The sequence below is a fragment of the Podarcis melisellensis genome (assembly GCF_964234715.1).
Source record: "Podarcis melisellensis genome assembly, chromosome: W".
In the NCBI taxonomy this organism is placed as follows: domain Eukaryota; kingdom Metazoa; phylum Chordata; class Lepidosauria; order Squamata; family Lacertidae; genus Podarcis; species Podarcis melisellensis.
This window is the reverse complement of record NC_138535.1, coordinates 25,629,616-25,648,008: the sequence shown is the minus strand read 5'-3', so window position 1 is coordinate 25,648,008 and position 18,393 is coordinate 25,629,616. Positions and strand designations below refer to the sequence as shown.

At 44.7% G+C, this 18,393-nt stretch overlaps 1 pseudogene across 1 annotated transcript in view; it reads left to right on the top strand.

The window, feature by feature from the left end:
• The window catches only part of LOC309361276, a 195,788-nt pseudogene that overhangs the window by 65,763 nt on the left and 111,632 nt on the right, over positions 1-18,393 (top strand). The window lies entirely within an intron of this gene.

Genomic DNA, 18,393 nt, shown 5'->3' with positions numbered 1-18,393 from the left:
CCTGTGCTTTTATCATTTACCTGCACAGGTGAGGCCACACCCACCTCTGGTCACATGCGGAGGAAGTCCGTACCCAGGAAGTTTACCTGCTTGCTAGACAGACATCCCTCCCCATGTTCTAACATGTACACTCTAGGAATGTTGTCATTGACTGCTCCTGTGTTTACATCCCACACTTTTCGCCTACCTCGTAGCAATCGTCACAACTTTGTTAGGGTTGTGGTTAGGCATTGTTTGACCTTGTGTGGGGGAGGGGAGGTGTGGCCACCACCTGCCCCTCCATGCTTAAGGGTATTCCGTTAAAGGGTGTTGATCTAGTCTGAAGCCCGGCTGGGGGGCTAAGGCCTTGACACGACCCCGACGGGAACACCAGGGGGAGCTTGAGTTGGTTCGCATCGACAGGGCTCCCCCTACTGGGACTTCCTGCACAATGGGCAGGAGTCAGATATAGTCAGGTCCAATCAGTGCCTTGGCCAATACCGCTCACATTCTTTAATTTCAATAAAGTTGTGGCCAAAATTTGCCCAGTAACATAAACCTAATATCCGTGTCCTTGTGTGAGTCATTTCCAACGAGGGGGTGGCTGCGGGGTCTCGACACCCAAGTACATTCTAAGCACCTACTGGAAGAGGACAATAGAACTTTGGTTTGCATAGTCTGCCGCCTGGGTAAGTCCGGAGGAGAGCTTTTGCCCAGCGATTGTCACCTACGGTTAAAGTACCTTCCTGTGAGTAGGTGACCTCCTGCTTGGGGAATTCTGGCGGGGACCCAGGGGTTCCCAAGTCCTTGGCCAACAACGCAGACTGGCAGTGGAATGAAGAGAATCGGTGAAACCAGTGGTTTTCTATGAATTTCCAAGCGTTTTTAGGCTTTTTTAATACAGACGGTTCTTTTGGGAAGTGGCCTGGCCTGACATTGCTACTTTGTATCTAGCTGGACCATAAAGAAGGCTGTTCGCCGAAGAATGGATGCTTTTGAATTCTGGTGCTGGAGGAGACTCTTGAGAGTCCCATGGACTGCAAGAAGATCCAACCTCTCCATTCTGAAGGAAATCAGCCCTGAGTGATCACTGGAAGGACAGATCCTGAAGCTGAGGCTCCAATATTTTGGCCACCTCATGAGAAGAGAAGACTCCCTGGAAAAGACCCTGATGTTGGGAAAGATGGAGGGCGCAAGGAGTAGGGGACAACAGAGGACGAGATGGTTGGACAGTGTTCTCGAAGCTACCAGCATGAGTTTGAGCAAAGTGCGGGAGGCAGTGGAAGACAGGAGGGCCTGGCGTGCTCTGGTCCAGGGGGTCACGCAGAGTCGGACACGACTAAACGACTAAACAACATCTAGTTTTGATTGGATTAACAGGGTAACGAGGTTTCGATTGCCTCAGTCCGTTGTTCTCGCAGCTGGAGCTGTCATCACCTTGTCAGCGCTCAGTGGAGTGTGCAAAACAGCTGGAGCTGAGCTGCCTCTGCAGAGCCATGGCATTGCTGCGATTGGCTGAAGGGCTACAATCAACGCCATCTGATTGGCTAGAGCGCATCCTCATGCAAATACATTGTTCATTCATAAAATGCATCAATCGTGTATAGCATCGGGATACGGGGTCAGAAATGGCGCTTTCTTCTCGGGGTTTTGGACTTTTGTGCGGTGCTTGGTGCAACGTTGGGACGGGGCGAGGGGAGCCCTAGTGTGGTAGGGTTCCCTTGAGGTCATCGCCTCGGGCTCTACGTCTCTTACTCGGGAGTAAGACTTTGTTCATATGCCCCCCCTCCATTCCGTAACACTCTTCATATGGACTTCATGGAGTGTGCACTACTGCAGGGTCTGCTTCCAGAAACTGCAGATGTAGATATTTTGGCAGAAATGGTTTACAAATATGCACGATGGCAAGCAGGCAGACAGGAACAGTTACAAAGCAACCTTGGTCCTGCCTAGCCTGGAAGCTGTTTCCAACTAGTGAAATGGAAACCTTTACAACCATCTACAAACCCCAAAGTTTGTATTTTCTTGAGCTTTCTCTAGAGAAGGGGCTGTTTTGTATATTGGAGCAGAATAGTGTATTAGCTCTCATGTTTTGTGTAAAGCAAGCCCTTGTTAAGTACCGTCAGCTGAATTGGGCTTGTGCCCAGATCTTAGCACACTAACTGATAAAACAGGTGAGGGTAACCTCTGGCTCTCCAGACGTTGCTGAGCTACAATTCTCACCATCCTGCCCATTGGCAATGCTGGCTGGGGCTGAGGAATTTCAAGGAAGCTTTCGACTTGCCCCGACCTACACCTACCTACCCACTGAACGAAGGAGCAAGAAAGCAAAAGGCAAGTTCAGCATTCCAGAGTTTTCCAAATGCCATGGCATCTCAATGGGGCTCCCTTGCCAATTGATGGTAAAGCAAGCCATTGGAGAGGCCATCATGCATGAGGACGGTTTTTCGAATGGATTTGAATCACACTTGGACTTTTTCCTAATTCAAGATAGTGCCTCACGGAAGCAGGGAGCTTTGCAGAGTCCTTTGGAGACTGTGGAAAAGATTGCGCAAGAGAGAGGCTTGGCACCAGAAGAAATTCAGAACTTGCTGAACGCGCACTCAGTGCCAAGCTTGGTAAAGAAAACATGTTTTGGCTTCTTCTCTTTCCCCTTGGCAGCAAAGTATGTCAATGGAGCTGCATTGCCCTGCCTTCTCCCTTAACAAGAACCGGGGCTGCTTCGAACTTGTGAGAAATTATCAAGAGTGAAGTTGTTCAGCATGTTCAGCAGTGTCTTTCAAGGTCTTGCAGGCACAGTGATAAGCACTAGGCTACTGAAGACTCTGATTCCCATTTCCGTAAGAACAGAGGATTCTCTTCTTTCAGCTGTGTCTTGGCTCTGTGCTCGCAAGTGTTGTAGTGACTTTCAGGTAACTTGGAAAGCATGGTAATGATGTCTTGGTTCTGAAGAATGATATTTCCCCCAGCCTGACTTAGTTATCCTGGTGATGATTCAGCTAGATGTTGTACACGCTGACCATATTCCAGAAGGGGTTGGTTGTCTTGGCCTTGCTTTGGCTTACTGAGATCTGTCTTCTCCCTATAGGTGCTCATTCTGAAATGGATAATTGTAACGTTTGACTTCATTGATCAGAAGGAAAATAGGAATGCTCTCTATGGTTTCTTCTTCCGCTTCTTACAATGTGAGAAATTGGTAAGATAAAAAGGAATGTGTTGTTTTGAAGGAACTCGCTTTTATTCTGACATTAACCCAAATCAAACAATAAAGAGTACTTTCCGACCACACAAGAGGACACCATGGGAAAAGTGGGGCCTTACAAATACCTCTCCCATTTCCTTCCTTTTCCTGTCTTGTTCCTTCCCAATGGGCGCCGGTCACAGCGCCCCCCGGGGGCACGGCATCTTCAGGCAGGCAGGCAGGCATCGGATGTCGATCCCGCCCGTTCCTCCCTCCACCCCCCCAAAGACAGCCGCGCAGGCAGCTATCCGATGGAGGGAGGGGGGAATCCTGTTCTGCATAGCTATCAATTCAGGTGTGATAGTCTTATGTTTGCATACTTATGGGGAAATACAACTAATTTATTTTAGAGCTTGTATTTGTGTGTATTCATGGTATCATTTGTAGACCCAGTAGATGGCAGTGTGGTGTGGAGAGTGTTTTTGGCAGCTCCTGAAAGGATAGAGGGTGGAACGTTGACCGTTCAAAGGCACTATAAGCAAGATATATATATCTCCACATTGTCCTAGCTACGTTTCCCCATAAAGGTATCCACTCGAATACATTTGAATCAAATACATTTGGAACAACTGATTGTTACATTTAAGGAACATCCTCTTTAAAAAAAAAAAAAATTATTCATTTTTCAAACACATAATAAAAAACAAACACAACACAAAACAAAAATATACACAACATTAAACATATACCGACTTCCCCATACCTCCCTTTCGCTGCATCCTTATTCCACAATTCTTTAGCAACCCTTTAGTCAATTTATCTATTAGTTCCCTTTCATTAAATTTCCTTAAACTTATTAGTTACAGCTGTAATTCTCTACTTCTTACCCCTTGACATCTTAACACTCCTCAATTTTACAACAGTTTTTAAGATATAATTTAAACTTCTTCCAGTCCTCTTCCACTGTCTCTTTCCCCTGGTCTCGGATCCTGCTGGTCATTTCTGCTAGTCCCATGAAGTCTGTCACCTTTGTCTGCCATTCTTCCAGAGTAGGTAGTTCTTGCATCTTCCAATACTTTGCCAGAAGAATTCTTGCTGCTGTAGTAGCATACATGAAAAAAGTCCTATCCTTCTTTGGCACCAGTTGGCCAACCATGCCCAGGAGAAAAGCCTCAGGTTTCTTAGGAAAAGTCCACTTAAGGACCTTCTTAATTTCATTATAGATCATTTCCCAAAAGGCTTTAATCTTTGGGCAGGTCCACCAAAGGTGGTAAAAGGTACCTTCAGTCTCATTACATTTCCAGCATTTATTATTGGGCAAATGGTAAATTTTTGCAAGCTTGACTGGGGTCATGTACCACCTATAAATCATTTTCATTATGTTCTCTTTTAAGGCATTACATGCCGTGAACTTAACACCAGTGGTCCATAACTGTTCCCAGTCAGCAAACATAATGTCATGACCGATATCCTGTGCCCATTTAATCATAGCTGATTTCACCGTTTCATCCTGTGTATTCCATTTCAACAGCAAGTTATACATTCTTGACAAATTCTTAGTATTGGGTTCTAACAGTTCTGTTTCTAACTTTGACCTCTCCTTCTGAAATCCTATTTTCCTGTCCTGCTTAAATGTCTCATTTATCTGATGGTAATGTAACCAGTCTCGAACTTTGAACTTTAGTTTCTCATAACTCTGAAGTTTAAGCTTCTCACCATCTTGTTCTAGGATTTCACAGTATTTTGGCCAATTAGAATCCATATTAAGTTTTTTCACCGCCTTAGCTTCCATTGGTGACAACCACCTGGGAGTTTTACTTTCCAACAAGTCTTTATATCGAATCCAAACATTGTATAATGCTTTCCTGACAATACATTCATCTTAATAACAGCAATTCGGCCTAACAAGGAAAGTCTCAGTCTAGACCATATTTCTAAATCTTTCTTTACTTATGTCCAACACTTTTCATAATTGTCTTTAAATAAATTCACATTCTTAGATGTTAAGTTCACCCCCAGGTATTTCACTTTTTTTGTTATTTCCAACCCTGTTTCACTCTGAAATCTCTCTCTTTCTTCCATTGTTAAATTTTTTTCCAGCACTTTCGTTTTCTGTTTGTTCAGTTTAAATCCTGCTACTTGACCAAATGTCACAGCGCCCCCCGGGGGCACGGCATCTTCAGACAGGCAGGCAGCTATCGGATGTCGATCCCGCCCGTTCCTCCCTCCACCCCCCCAAAGACAGCCGCGCAGGCAGCTATCCGATGGAGGGAGGGGGGAATCCTGTTCTGCATAGCTATCAATTTGGGTGTGATAGTCTTATGTTTGCATACTTATGGGGAAATACAACTAATTTATTTTAAAGCTTGTATTTGTGTGTATTCATGGTATCATTTGTAGACCCAGTAGATGGCAGTGTGGTGTGGAGAGTGTTTTTGGCAGCTCCTGAAAGGATAGAGGGTGGAACGTTGACCGTTCAAAGGCACTATAAGCAAGATATATATATCTCCACATTGTCCTAGCTACGTTTCCCCATAAAAGTATACACTCGAATACATTTGAATCAAATACATTTGGAACAAGTGATTGTTACATTTAAGGAACATTCTCTAGGCGATGAGATTGGGGGAAAATACAAAAACCCATTCGGATACATTTGGATACATTTAGAAAAGGACAGCATTTTGAGGAAAAATACATTTGAGTCGAAAAATACATTCAGATCCATTCTTAAAGTCAATGAGAAAGATACAGCGAAAAAGGATCCATTCCCCAAGGCACCGTTGACCTTCTTGTAGGGTGTGAAGGCAGAATACGGTCTATTTGATATTGGTAGGGTCCTTCTCTGTGTGGTTTGGGGCAGATCCAAGAAGCACCAACACCACGAGGTGATTCCTCTGGAAGAGGCTGCCGAGGAATACAAGGTACCTTGAGGGGGAGAAATAGCTGTGTATTCTTCTTGGCAGGTGATCTTCTTAATTCTCAGATCCAGAGTAGGCATGGTATTCCTTGGTGGTTGTTTATTACCTTAGAAGCAGCCAAGGGGAAGCCTGAGGGCTGCTGGGATGGCTGGGAGGAGGGAGTCAAAGTCTTTCTCTCTGCCAGGGGGGCCAAGGGATCTTCCCTTGAAATACAGCAGCTTCAAAGATTTGGGTTGGGACCATGGCAGGGAGAGAAAGGGTTAACCTCATCCACATCCCCCAGCAAGGTTGCTTTGTACACATTTAGAACACTACAAATGTGAATTGCACATGTCTCCTTTGGCTAGCAGGATGCCTCCTCAATACCCTGCCAAGCAGAGAGCAGCAAGGGGTCAGCTGCAAGGGGGTGGGGACTGGGGGCTCCTTTTCCCTTCTGGGGTACCTCAGAGCCCATATAGGGTCCTTTTGTAGCTTCTCTATCGGTAGGAGAAAATAACAGAGGCCAACCAGAGAATACTGAGAAGCAAAGCAGCTAGTAAGCCAGATCTTTATTACCTGTTGCAACAGGGTGCTCACACCCCCCCACGCAGGAGGGAGGAGGAGACCCCGAACCAAGTCCTTATATAGACATTTGAAATTGCCCACCCTGGAGCCCAAGACCATCCCTCCATACATCATACATACATCATAGAAGGGGCGGCCTACAACAGACTCCTGTCTGGCAGGAAACCTGTTGATGGGTTTACCTGGCTGTTCATGGGTTTACCTGCATATTCTTTTGTGATGAGAACTACTTATGGTATTTATGTATGTGTTCTGTACTTTTCTTTCCTCCAGTAAATTACTTTGCTGTTATACTATTGCTGATATTATGGCTAAAAGGTTAAGAAAGATACTGGTAGAAGAAAGCCATAAAGATCAAGCGGGCTTTCTCCCGGGGAGACACTTGTCTGACAATACGAGGAATATAATTAACATTAGAAAAAATTACATTAGAAAAATTACAAGTGAAGGTCAACACAAAAGCAGTTTTGATATTTGTGGACGCGGAGAAAGCCTTTGACAATATTTCTTGGAGTTTTATGAAGAAAAAATTACAGGGAATGGGGGTAGGCCAAGGTTTTGAAAACGGTATAGGTGCAATTTATTCAGAACAAAAAGCCAAATTGGTTGTGAATAACGTAGTTACAGAAGAGTTTAAGATTGAGAAAGGAACACGGCAGGGGTGCCCAATCTCTCCATTGCTTTTTATATCGGTCCTGGAGGTTTTGCTAAATATGATTAGAAAGGACCAATTAGTTAAAGGCATACAAGTCGGAGCTAAACAGTACAAATTGAAAGCATTTGCGGATGATTTGGTATTGACATTACAGGAGCCAGAATCTAGTACTAAAAGAGTATTGGAATTGATTCAAGAATTTGGTCAGGTAGCAGGTTTCAAGTTGAATAAGTTGAAAACTAAGGTTTTAGAGAAAAATCTAACACCGATTGTGAGAGAGAGGTTTCAGAAAGAGACAGGATTAACATTGGTTAAGAAAGTGAAATACCTTGGGGTTAACATGACTGCTAAGAATGTGAACCTATTTAAAGATAATTATGAAAAATGTTGGACGGAAGTGAAAAAGGACTTAGAAATATGGTCAAATTTGAAGCTTTCATTGCTAGGCCGAATTGCAGCGATAAAAATGAATGTATTGCCAAGGATGTTGTTTTTGTTTCAAACATTGCAAATTTTGGACAAAATGGACTGTTTCAAGAAGTGGCAGAAAGATATTTCTAGATTTGTGTGGCAGGGCAAGAAGCCCTGAATAAAATTTAAAATATTAACTGATGCAAAAGAAAGAGGTGGATTTGCCCTGCCAGACCTCAAACTTTACTATCAATCAGCCGCATTTTGCTGGCTGAAAGAATGGCTGCTTCATGAGAACACAGACATTTTGGACTTAGAAGGTTTCAACAATGTATTTGGGTGGCATGCATATTTGTGGTATGACAAGGTCAAAGCACATAAAGCATTTAAAAACCATATTGTCAAGAAAGCTTTGTTTAACGTTTGGATAAGATACACGGATCTGCTTGAAAATAAAACCCCAAGGTGGTTGTCACCAATGGAAGCTAAGGCCTCAATATGGAGGCCAACTGGCCAAAATATTGGGAGATATTGGAACAGGAAGGAGACAGCTTAAAGCTGCAGAGTTTTGAAAAACTAAAAAACAAAGTAAGGGATTGGCTTCATTATTATCAAATAATGGAGGTTTATAATTTGGATAAGAAAATTGGGTTTCAAGTGGAGAAATCAAAATTGGAAACAGAATTGTTAGATCCTAAAACTAAGAATCTGTCAAGAATGTATAACTTGCTGTTGAAATGGAACACTCAGGATGAAACGGTGAAATCAGCTATGATTAAATGGGCTCAAGATGTTGGACATAACATTATGATGGCTGACTGGGAACAGTTATGGACCACAGGTATTAAGTTTACGGCATGCAATGCCTTAAGAGAGAATATAATGAAAATGATATACAGGTGGTACATAACACCAGTCAAGCTTGCAAAAATCTATCATTTGCCCGATAATAAATGTTGGAAATGTAAAGAGATTGAAGGTACATTCTTTCACCTTTGGTGGACGTGCCCAAGGATTAAGACCTTCTGGGAGATGATCTATAATGAAATGAAAAAGGTACTTAAATATACCTTTCAGAAGAAACCAGAGGCCTTTCTCCTGGGCATGGTCGGCCAATTGGTGCCAAAGAAGGATAGAACTTTATTATGTATGCAACAACAGCAGCAAGAATACTCATCGCAAAATACTGGAAGACACAAGATTTACCCACCCGGGAAGAATGGCAGATGAAAGTGATGGACTATATGGAACTGGCGGAGATGACTGGCAGAATCCGAGACCAAGGTGAAGAGTTGGTGGAAGAAGATTGGAAAAAAATTAAAATTTATTTACAGAAACATTGTAAGATCCAGGAATGTTAGAAGGATGTTGGAATGAAGTAATGTGGTTTTAGCAGAAACGATATAAAAGATTAGGTAAAAATTGATTTTTTAATTGGTGAAATGAGAATGTAAAATTATAGTACACTAAGATAAATTATTAGGATAAAAACCAAGCTGGAAAGGATTTGCTGAAATATTTAATTGAACTAGAATACAAAAAAGGGAGGTGTGAGGAGGTCAGGGAAACAAGTAAATGAAAGACAAGACATGGAAAGAAGGAAATGTTTTTAATTGTTTTTATTTTGCTGTATTTTGTATTTTGTGCTCTCTTTTTATTTTTTTTATTCCTTTTCTTTTCTCATTTTTGTAACTTTTTTGAAACTTTAATAAATATTATTTAAAATATATATATATAGCAAGGCCACTGGACCCAAGAAGCCAGTATAATATTCATCTCCTCTTTTTGTGTCTCAATCAAAGCTGAGTTTTCCCTTTTCTTGTCAGGGAGAGATCTGTCGCCGCCTGGAGATTCGGAGGAAAGAGAGAGGGGAAATTCTGGCCTATCAAGCAGACCTGGACAAGGAAAGCAAAGACCTCCTTGGAAGTGTCCCTCTTGTTACTAGTGAGGGAACAAGCACTTCAAGAAGCAAGTCCGGACTGACTTCTCATTTCAACTTCTCCCCATTTCTCCTTTTCCCATATCGGTTTGCTATTTATTTATTATTCTGAAAATGAATCAAATGCTAGGGTGGCTACCCGCCTCCGGCAATGGCGGAGCTCCTCCGATCAGGAGGAACTTGCTCCATGGAAAGCAGGGTCTGACCACCACAGCGAAGGCGGAGACCCACTGAAATCACAAGCGGGAGAAGCTTGTGAACCTGGGATTCGGCTGGCACCCTTTGCGCCTCCCCTACTCGCGGGGAAACCCTGTTTTGGGGATCCAGAGTGACGTGGGGTGAGTGGCGCGGTGCTTCGAATTGACTGCTTCTTTCACGGAGTGAAGCCGCATTGCTGTTGCCGGAGAGCGCTGACTTTTTCCTGTGGACAATTGGACTTTAAACAACTACCCGTGAGTAGAACGGAAAATTGGATCTTTAAATACCTTAATTTGGCACCAAAGCGGGAAGGTCTTAAACAGGAAGTCCGCCTTCCGCTTTTGTAAATACATTGAAGCAAAGACGGTACAAGCTAAAGTCTTTGAAAGCTTTTGGCAAAGGATTAAATTTCCATCGGTTAAAATTACAAAACCCCCCTTGGAAGCAGGAGAAGAGGGGGGAAATTTTGGACCTAGCGAGCCTGCAGGAGAGAGTGAAAAATCAAATTACCACTGCTCTGAACCTGGAAAGAAAAGAGTTCATTAACTGCGAACAGACCATATTTGACAGCTAGCTAAATAAGAGAAAGATACTGTTTCCATTGCCCTCTTCTGCTCTTAAAAAGGAGGAAAAGTAACTGAAAATGGAAACTATTTTTATGGTTTGAGTTGTGTTTGAAAGGATTGATACAAGTGGAGACTGTTTCCCTCTAGAGGGAGCTTTTGAAACTGTTACAGGAGTGTAACTGGGGAATCGCCAGCTGCAAGATAAGGAATTGTGAGAACCAGAGATTGACCTTGGACCATTTTAAAATGTTGACAGGAGAAGCCATAGTGACTGTATTATGTAAGATAAGCTATTCGCTGGAACAGCTTCATAAGAAGACGGATGACATGACTTTTAAAATTGATAACTTGGAACAGAAAGTGATTAATTTGAGACAAAAAGTGAGCATCAACACAGAAGTAATTCAGGACTTGGTACAGGAATCTACTTGGGCAGGACAAATTGTGGAGGAGAAGGAGAAAGCTGTTGTTGTTGAACCTAAAGTAATACAAGCGGGATCCTTAGTCTTACGGAAGCAAATTGAGGACTACAAATTGAGGCCTTTTATGATTGAATCTAGAAGAAGTCAGATTTTGAGGATCGGATCCCGGCTTGGACTGAAGAAGGAAAGTTGGAAAGATCCCTCTATGCAGGGATTAACTGACATGGACTTGGGTCTGGAGGAGATTGAAGTTCTGGGGGCCTTTGGATTTGGAGGAATCCTGAAACATGTTCTGAAACACTTTATGGATCTTAGCTTCAAATATGGAAATTTGGCTGACCTGTCCAGAAGGAATAAAAGTATTGTTAGGTTGGAGTTTTCCCGAGATTTGCTCTTTAGCATTAAAGAATATGAAGAAGACCTGCAGAAGGGACCTGGAAAAGAGTTAAGAGCCTCGGACATAAGATCTCCAGGTTGATGGACTATATGGAATTGACGGAAAGGACTGGCAGAATCCGGAACCAGGGAGAGGAGATGGTGAAAGAAGATTAGAAATATTGTAAAATTAATGAGTGATAGAAAAATGGTGGAATGATATTTTATGGCCTTAGCAGAAATGTTATAAAGAGTTAAGCATATATAAGTATTTTAGTTTTAATGGAAAATAAGGTTAAAAAATATGTTATTTATAATATGATAGAAAATAGAGAAAGATGGAAAGGATTTGCTGAAACAATTAATAGAAGTGGAATACAAAAAGGGAGGTGAGAGGAGGTCGAGGAAACAAGGGAATGAAAGATAGAGTATGGAAAAGGTGTGGTGTATGTTTTTAAATTGTTTTTGTTTTGTTTTATTTAGGGTTAGGGTTAGGGATTCGTTTTTGTTTAGTTTAGTTTAATGTGTTTAGTTTAACGGGTTTAGGTTGTGTTTTGTATTGTCTATATATTGTATTGTTTTTTTCTCCTTTGTTTTTTCTCTTTTGTCTTTTTTTTCTTTTCTTTTCCTTTTTTGTAATCTTTAAAAGTAATAAATATTTTTTTAAAAAAAAACAAATGCTAGGGTGGCTACCTTCTCGTATAAATATGTTGATACGTGCTTTACCCTCATAAATTCATTTTTTGTGAACATTACCTGGCTGGGTCAACCTTGAGAAATTCAGAGGTGTGAATTTCAAAAGAATGCTGTTTTGGTCTCCATATTTTCCCAAGAATGGTGAATTAGGTAAGTTCACCTTTGAATGCAGCTAAATGGAGTTTATTTCCCATTGTTGTTTATTATGTGAAAAGCAGTCAAGGAGAAGCCTGAGGACTTGTGAGCTGAGAGGGTGGAAGCAGTTCAATTCAAATCCCAATCCTAATTGTGAGTGGAGAGGCTGAAGACTGTGGAGAAGTTGAGACAACTGCGCCAGTTCCTGGAAGAAGAAGAAGAAGAAGAAGAAGAAGAAGAAGAAGAAGAAGAAGAAGAAGAAGAAGAAGAAGAAGAAGAAGAAGAAGAAGAAGAAGAAGAAGAGCGTCTGCTGAATCACGTGGAAGAGGTGAAGAAGGAGATTGCAGGGAGAAGGGATGAGCAGCTGGCCAGACTCTGCAGGAAACTCTCCTCTCTTGAGAGGATCAGGTGCGCAGGACCAGGTGCGCAGCCTGGGAGTCATTTTGGACTCACAGCTGTCCATGGAGGCACAGGTTAATTCTGTGCCCAGGGCAGCTGTCTACCAGCTCCACCTGGTACGCAGGCTAAGACCCTCCCTGCCCGCGGACTGTCTCATCAGAGTGGTGCATGCTCTAGTTATCTCCCGCTTGGACTACTGCAACGCGCTCTACGTGGGGCTACCTTTGAAGGTGACCCGGAAACTGCAATTAATCCAGAATGCGGCAGCTAGACTGGTGACTGGGAGTGGCCGCCGGGACCACATAACACCGGTTCTGTGAGATCTGCATTGGCTCCCAGTACGTTTCTGAGCACAATTCAAAGTGTTGGTGCTGACCTTTAAAGCCCTAAACGGCCTCAGTCCTGTATACCTGAAGGAGCGTCTCCACCCCCATCGTTCAGCCCGGACACTGAGATCCAGCGCCGAGGGTCTTCTGGCGGTTCCCTCATTGTGAGAAGTAAGGTTACAGGGAACCAGGCAGAGGGCCTTCTCGGTAGTGGCACCTGCCCTGTGGAACGCCCTCCCAGCAGATGTCAAACCAATAAACAACTATTTTACTTTTAAAAGACAACTGAAGGCAGCCCTCTTTAGGGATCCCGGGTTCAGCCCCAGATCTCTGGAGCGGAAAGGCTCTTGGGCGTGAATATGAAAGGCAGCACCTGTCAGAATAGGTCATACTGAGCCAGTACAAAAAAAAAAAAATCCTTCCAGTAGCACCTTAAAGACCAACTAAGTTAGTTCTTGGTATGAGCTTTCGTGTGCATGCACACTTCTTCAGATACCTTGCTGAAGAAGTGTGCATGCACACGAAAGCTCATACCAAGAACTAACTTAGTTGGTCTTTAAGGTGCTACTGGAAGGAATTTTTTTGTTTTGACTATGGCAGACCAACACAGCTACCTATCTGTAACTGAGCCAGTACAGATGAACATGACTATTGGTTCGCTTCCTCGGCATCCCAGAACTGTGAAGGTTGCCTCAACTGTTGAGCAACACAGCTAAGGAAGAAGGAGTGGAGTGTCTCTGGGGGGAGCATAGCTCCCATTCCCTTCCAAACACACAGACAGGACAGTGTGGTGGCACCCAGGGAATAGTTGCAGCAGCCGGATGGCTGGCTGAAACACACACCATTGCACTCTTTTTGAATGGGATTCAATCTGAATCAGCCAGTTAGTGAACTTGGTGCTCCTGTGCAACAAACCCACTACAAAACTGCTCTTCCCCGCACACTTCCAGGTCCCTCCAGCTGGGCTTTTGGAGTGTGAAGGGTTTTTCTCACTCCAGAGCAGTTTGTGTTTAAGCTGAAGGTCACCAGGAAAGCAAGGGAGACTTAAAAAAATTGTTAATATAATAAGGTTTTAATAACTCTAATAATGACTAACTGTGGAAATGACTGGAAAAAGAAAAAAAAAAAACGGAAAATCAAGGCTTTCGACTCTTAGTTTCCTGGAAGAAGATGAAAAGACTCCCCTGGACTAGAAGAGACATCTCATTAACAACTGGAGAAATGCCAAAGAACTTTGGATATCTGCTTGGGAAGTTTCTGATGCAGTATTAATTTAACAAGGAGCCAGGAGTGAAACCGAAAGTAGACTGACCAGCTAGCTGAATCCAATTATATTGCTATGGGGTGGGGGGAAGCCTCTAACATTTTACTTTTTGATACTTGTACTTCCAGGGTGAATTGAATGGTTGGGGGTGGGGTGGAGGAGAGGCAGAAAGAAGAGCTAACTTGTCCCTGGCTGGGGGCGCAATCTGGACAGTTCTGCCGGGGCGCAAGATCACCTAACTACTGCTCTGCGCCTCTGGACCAGGGGTGGATGGTGCTCATTGGGACTGGGAGGGTGGAAGGCAAGGAGGCCAACAGTAGGTGGCGCCAGAGCCAAGGAGTGGCAGAGCAAATGTGTTCTGTATCTGAGATGGAGTGGGAAGGGGCTGGCGGCCACCTCAGCCATCCCCTGTCTGCCCTCATGGAGCGGCCAGAATCCACTGGACAAATGCTCATCTTGCCAGAGTCTGGGTCTTCTGCTGTTGCTCTCTCAGAAACCGTGCCCAGGTGGGATGCTTCGTTTTTCGTAGCTGCTTCATCCCCGAGGAAGTTGGAGGTGATGCAACTCCTGCATCTCTGACGTGGGAAGTTTGGGAGGTATTTCAAATTCCCCCCTTCTCCCTTGGCTCCCTGGAAAGAAGGCATCTTTACATTTTGAGCGCATTTCACAGGCCAGGAGCCCTTCCCAGCCCAAAGGCGTTCCCCTGAGATTCAGCTTCCGGGCTATGGCTAACCAGGTTAGGAGCAGGAATATTGGGAGCGGGAAGGAACTGATGTCATCTGCCAGAGCAGCTGGCTAATTGAAGGGAATGAGGTGATAACAAGGCTTTCAAATCTGAACTCTTGTTTGCGGCTGATTAGGAAAGAGGGAGGTGGAGAACAAGGGCAATCGGAAGCAGACTCTGGGTAGCTGGTTCCTTCTCTTTGTTCGGGTTCCTACGTCACACCTGCAGTTTAAATGGCAACACTCCTTTGCAAGATTGGCCGCCTTTTTAATTCTTTGTTATGGAAAATCAATAAAATGATAAGTTGCCCCTGCCAAAGGGTTGCATGACATCTGGCTGAAGACTTTTGGTGCTAAACGCTGAAGCTATGCTGGGGTGTGTGGGTGTGGGTGTGTCCATCCGTCCATGTGGCCGCTGTGTATTCAACATTCCACCCCCTCCAAAGCATCCTAAGAACCTTACTTTTCCTTTCACAGTGCTACGATTCCCAGCACCCTTAACAAACCATTGTTCCCAGGACGTTTTGGGTGTGGGTGGGAGGAGATGTGCTTTACGTGTGCGGTGTGCAGGCATCTCCCAGCACATCTGTGTGGGGATTCAAGACTGACTCTTATGCTTTTCTTCCTTAGACCAGCTTGACGTTGAACAAGAGGTTCTCTGGGTTGAGGAACACACGCCATTTCACAGCGAAGCAGAACACGGGCCGAATGGTCACTCTGCCATTGCATTTGGTGAAATCAGACTGGCTTTGCAAAGGAGCTTGCCCCTGAAGCCAGTTGGTTGCCTGCCTCTGGCTGGCTGGCGGCCTGGCATCACCAAAACACAAAGAGACAGCCCCATGCAACCTCACACCCAAAGATTTCTGCCCATGCTTCAGACATGCAGCCCTAAGAGCAGCTCTGACTCCCACTCTAGGCCCCTCTGCCCCAGTCTTCCTCCTGATGTAGGCTACAGGATCTGGGAAGTCTGATCCAGCTTTGAGGTGTGGTTCCATATGGCCGTTAGTACTGTTGTGTTTTTGCCAGAGAGCCACGTGGTAAGGAAGATCTCCAAGCACGCTTCCTAGGGGGTCCTCTTTAATCCTCAGATGGGCCCACAAAGGCATGATCCAGCACCCTCATGCCACAGCTGCCTCTGGAGTGACCCTCCCTCCGGTAAGAGGTGTGCCTCACAGCTGAGTGCCTGGTTGTTTGTGTAGGGCGGGGGCAGGGAATCTTGTGGGCTCCCAGATATTGCCAGATCCAATGGCCTTCTGCCTCAGGCAGCATGGCTGACGGTCAGGGGTGATGGAATCCAACAACATCTAGAGGGCCACACAATTCCCCACCCCTGGTCTAGTGAATTTGAGGTTCTTGGTTTCTCTCCCTCTGCCCCCTTTTGCCTGGAAAAGCACTTTGGCAGATTCCTTTGGAGGATTTGGGTGTGACAAGCTGTAGCAGCGCACTGAATAAAACAACTCTGAGAAGCTGAAACACCGGGCTGTTTTCTTTTCTAATAAAAATATTCACTGTGCAGTTCACAGGCACAAAACACAATGTTGATATTGTCCAGGAAATGGGTTTTCAGTTGGAGGGCATGGGTTGTGTGAGAGCATATTGTGCGGGATAACCAGTCTCATATAACCAACATGCTTCAGTCTAATTAGTGCATGAAGGGGTTAACACCATAGAGTAAGCTGTCCTGCCATCTTAGCCATGTCTCTTCCCCTTACCTTGGGAGTGAGTTCTGATCTATTCTGGTATTCACTTCTTCAGCGTTTAATTTTATGAAATAAATAAATAATTTTAAATAAATAAATAAATAAATAAATAAATAGGAAGATGTAAAACCACAACCTCCGAAATCAAAGCTACTGTCCCGCCAGACGGATGTTTTTGCCTGGAGGGGGGCCGTATTCTGCAATGTGCTATCGATGCAATAATAGTGCAGCTTTCTAATGGACTGTCCACGCAAACATCATTCTGCTTTCTCAGTTGCTCTGCAATGCTTCACCAGTGTTACCACATCATGGCCCCCTGGGGATCTTGCCAGCTCTTCAGCCCTGACTGGCCGAAGATGCCCATCTCTCATCCATGCAGCTCCACAGCGTGCCTGGATGATGACTCAGATGGAGCTGGACACACCATTCCTGAAGGATGCAATAATCTTGCAATTGTGGTGGACCAACTACATGCCAACAGGATGTCGGACTGAATGGGCCTTGGCCTGAGCCAGCAAGGCTCTTCAAATGCGCTTATGTTCCCCTGACTTTGGGGACGCCTTGCAGGAGTCTCACCCGTCTCATGGCTATTCTTCTAGTGTGGACCAGTTCGACAAGCTCTCCCCCGAAAGCAGGTGCACCATCCAGAACATGCTGGCGCTGTACCTGAAGAAGAAAGCGAACACAGACCAGGAGGCAGGGACTTCTAGGGGAAGCGAGGCCTTCATGCGGGAAGCCTTGACTCCTCACGTGCTCCCCGGGATCAGCTTCGACCCCACCACCCAGTCTTCTGCTGGTGTCACTCTTCCACCTGGCCCAGAACAGGAGGCTCCTTCCCAACATGCAGAATGCCTTGCACGTGATCGATGGGCCTGTGCTCACTGTGACATAGGCAGGGCCGGATTTATGTATAGGCTAAGTAGGCAGAAGCCATGGGCCTCTAGATCTAGGGGGCCTCGCTAGCCTGCCTGCTCCCCAGCGCCGCAGACAGTCTTCCCTCTCCCCAAATTGCAAACCCAAGACTTCATGCAGGGCATTTCTCCCCCATTTCAATGACATTTTGCTTCAAAAGGAAAGGTGGACTTGGAGAAGGCAAGCAAAATGCGAGGGAGATAGTGAAAGATACAGGAAATTGAATGCAGATTTCCAAAAAATAGCAAGGAGAGACAGGAGGGCCTTCTTAAACGAGCAATGCAAAGAAATAGAGGAAAACAACAGAATGGGAAGAACCAGAGATCTGTTCAAGAAAACTGGAGCTATGAAAGGAACATTTCATACAAAGAGTACCATAATAAAGGACAAAGGTGGAAAGACCCTCACAGAAGCAGAAGACGTCAAGAAGAGGTGGCAAGAATACACAGAGGAATTATACCAGAAAGATATGGATGTCTCATACACCCCAGGTAGTGTGGTTGCTGACCTTGAGCCTGACATCCTGGAGAGCAAAGTCAAATGGGCCTTAGAAAGCACTGCTAATAACAAGGCCAGTGGAAGTGATGGTATTCCAGCTGAACTATTAAATTTTGTTAAAGATGATGCTGTTAAGGTGCTACACGCAATATGCCAGCAAGTTTGGAAAACTCAGCAGTGGCCAGAGGATTGGAGAAGACCAGTCTACCTCCTTTAGAGGAAAAGGCCTTGAGGGGAGGACCTCTTGCCTCCACAATCCTTCCTAAACATGCATAAGCTGAGAGGCAATTGTCCGGCAAATGTGGTGCTGTGGGGAGGCAGGAACATTTTCCTGCAGTTAAGTATTTTCTAAGTTCCTTTCCCGAAACTTCCCCAAACGGTTCTGAAGCCTGTTACAGGAAAGTCCGAGGGCTCTCTTGGACAAATGAAGACACCGACCAGAGCAATTCAGAGCAAAACAGCAGCCAGTAGGCTCGGTCTTTATTCAAGAAAAGACTGTCGCGACAGGACTCCCACCGCCCACGAGGTG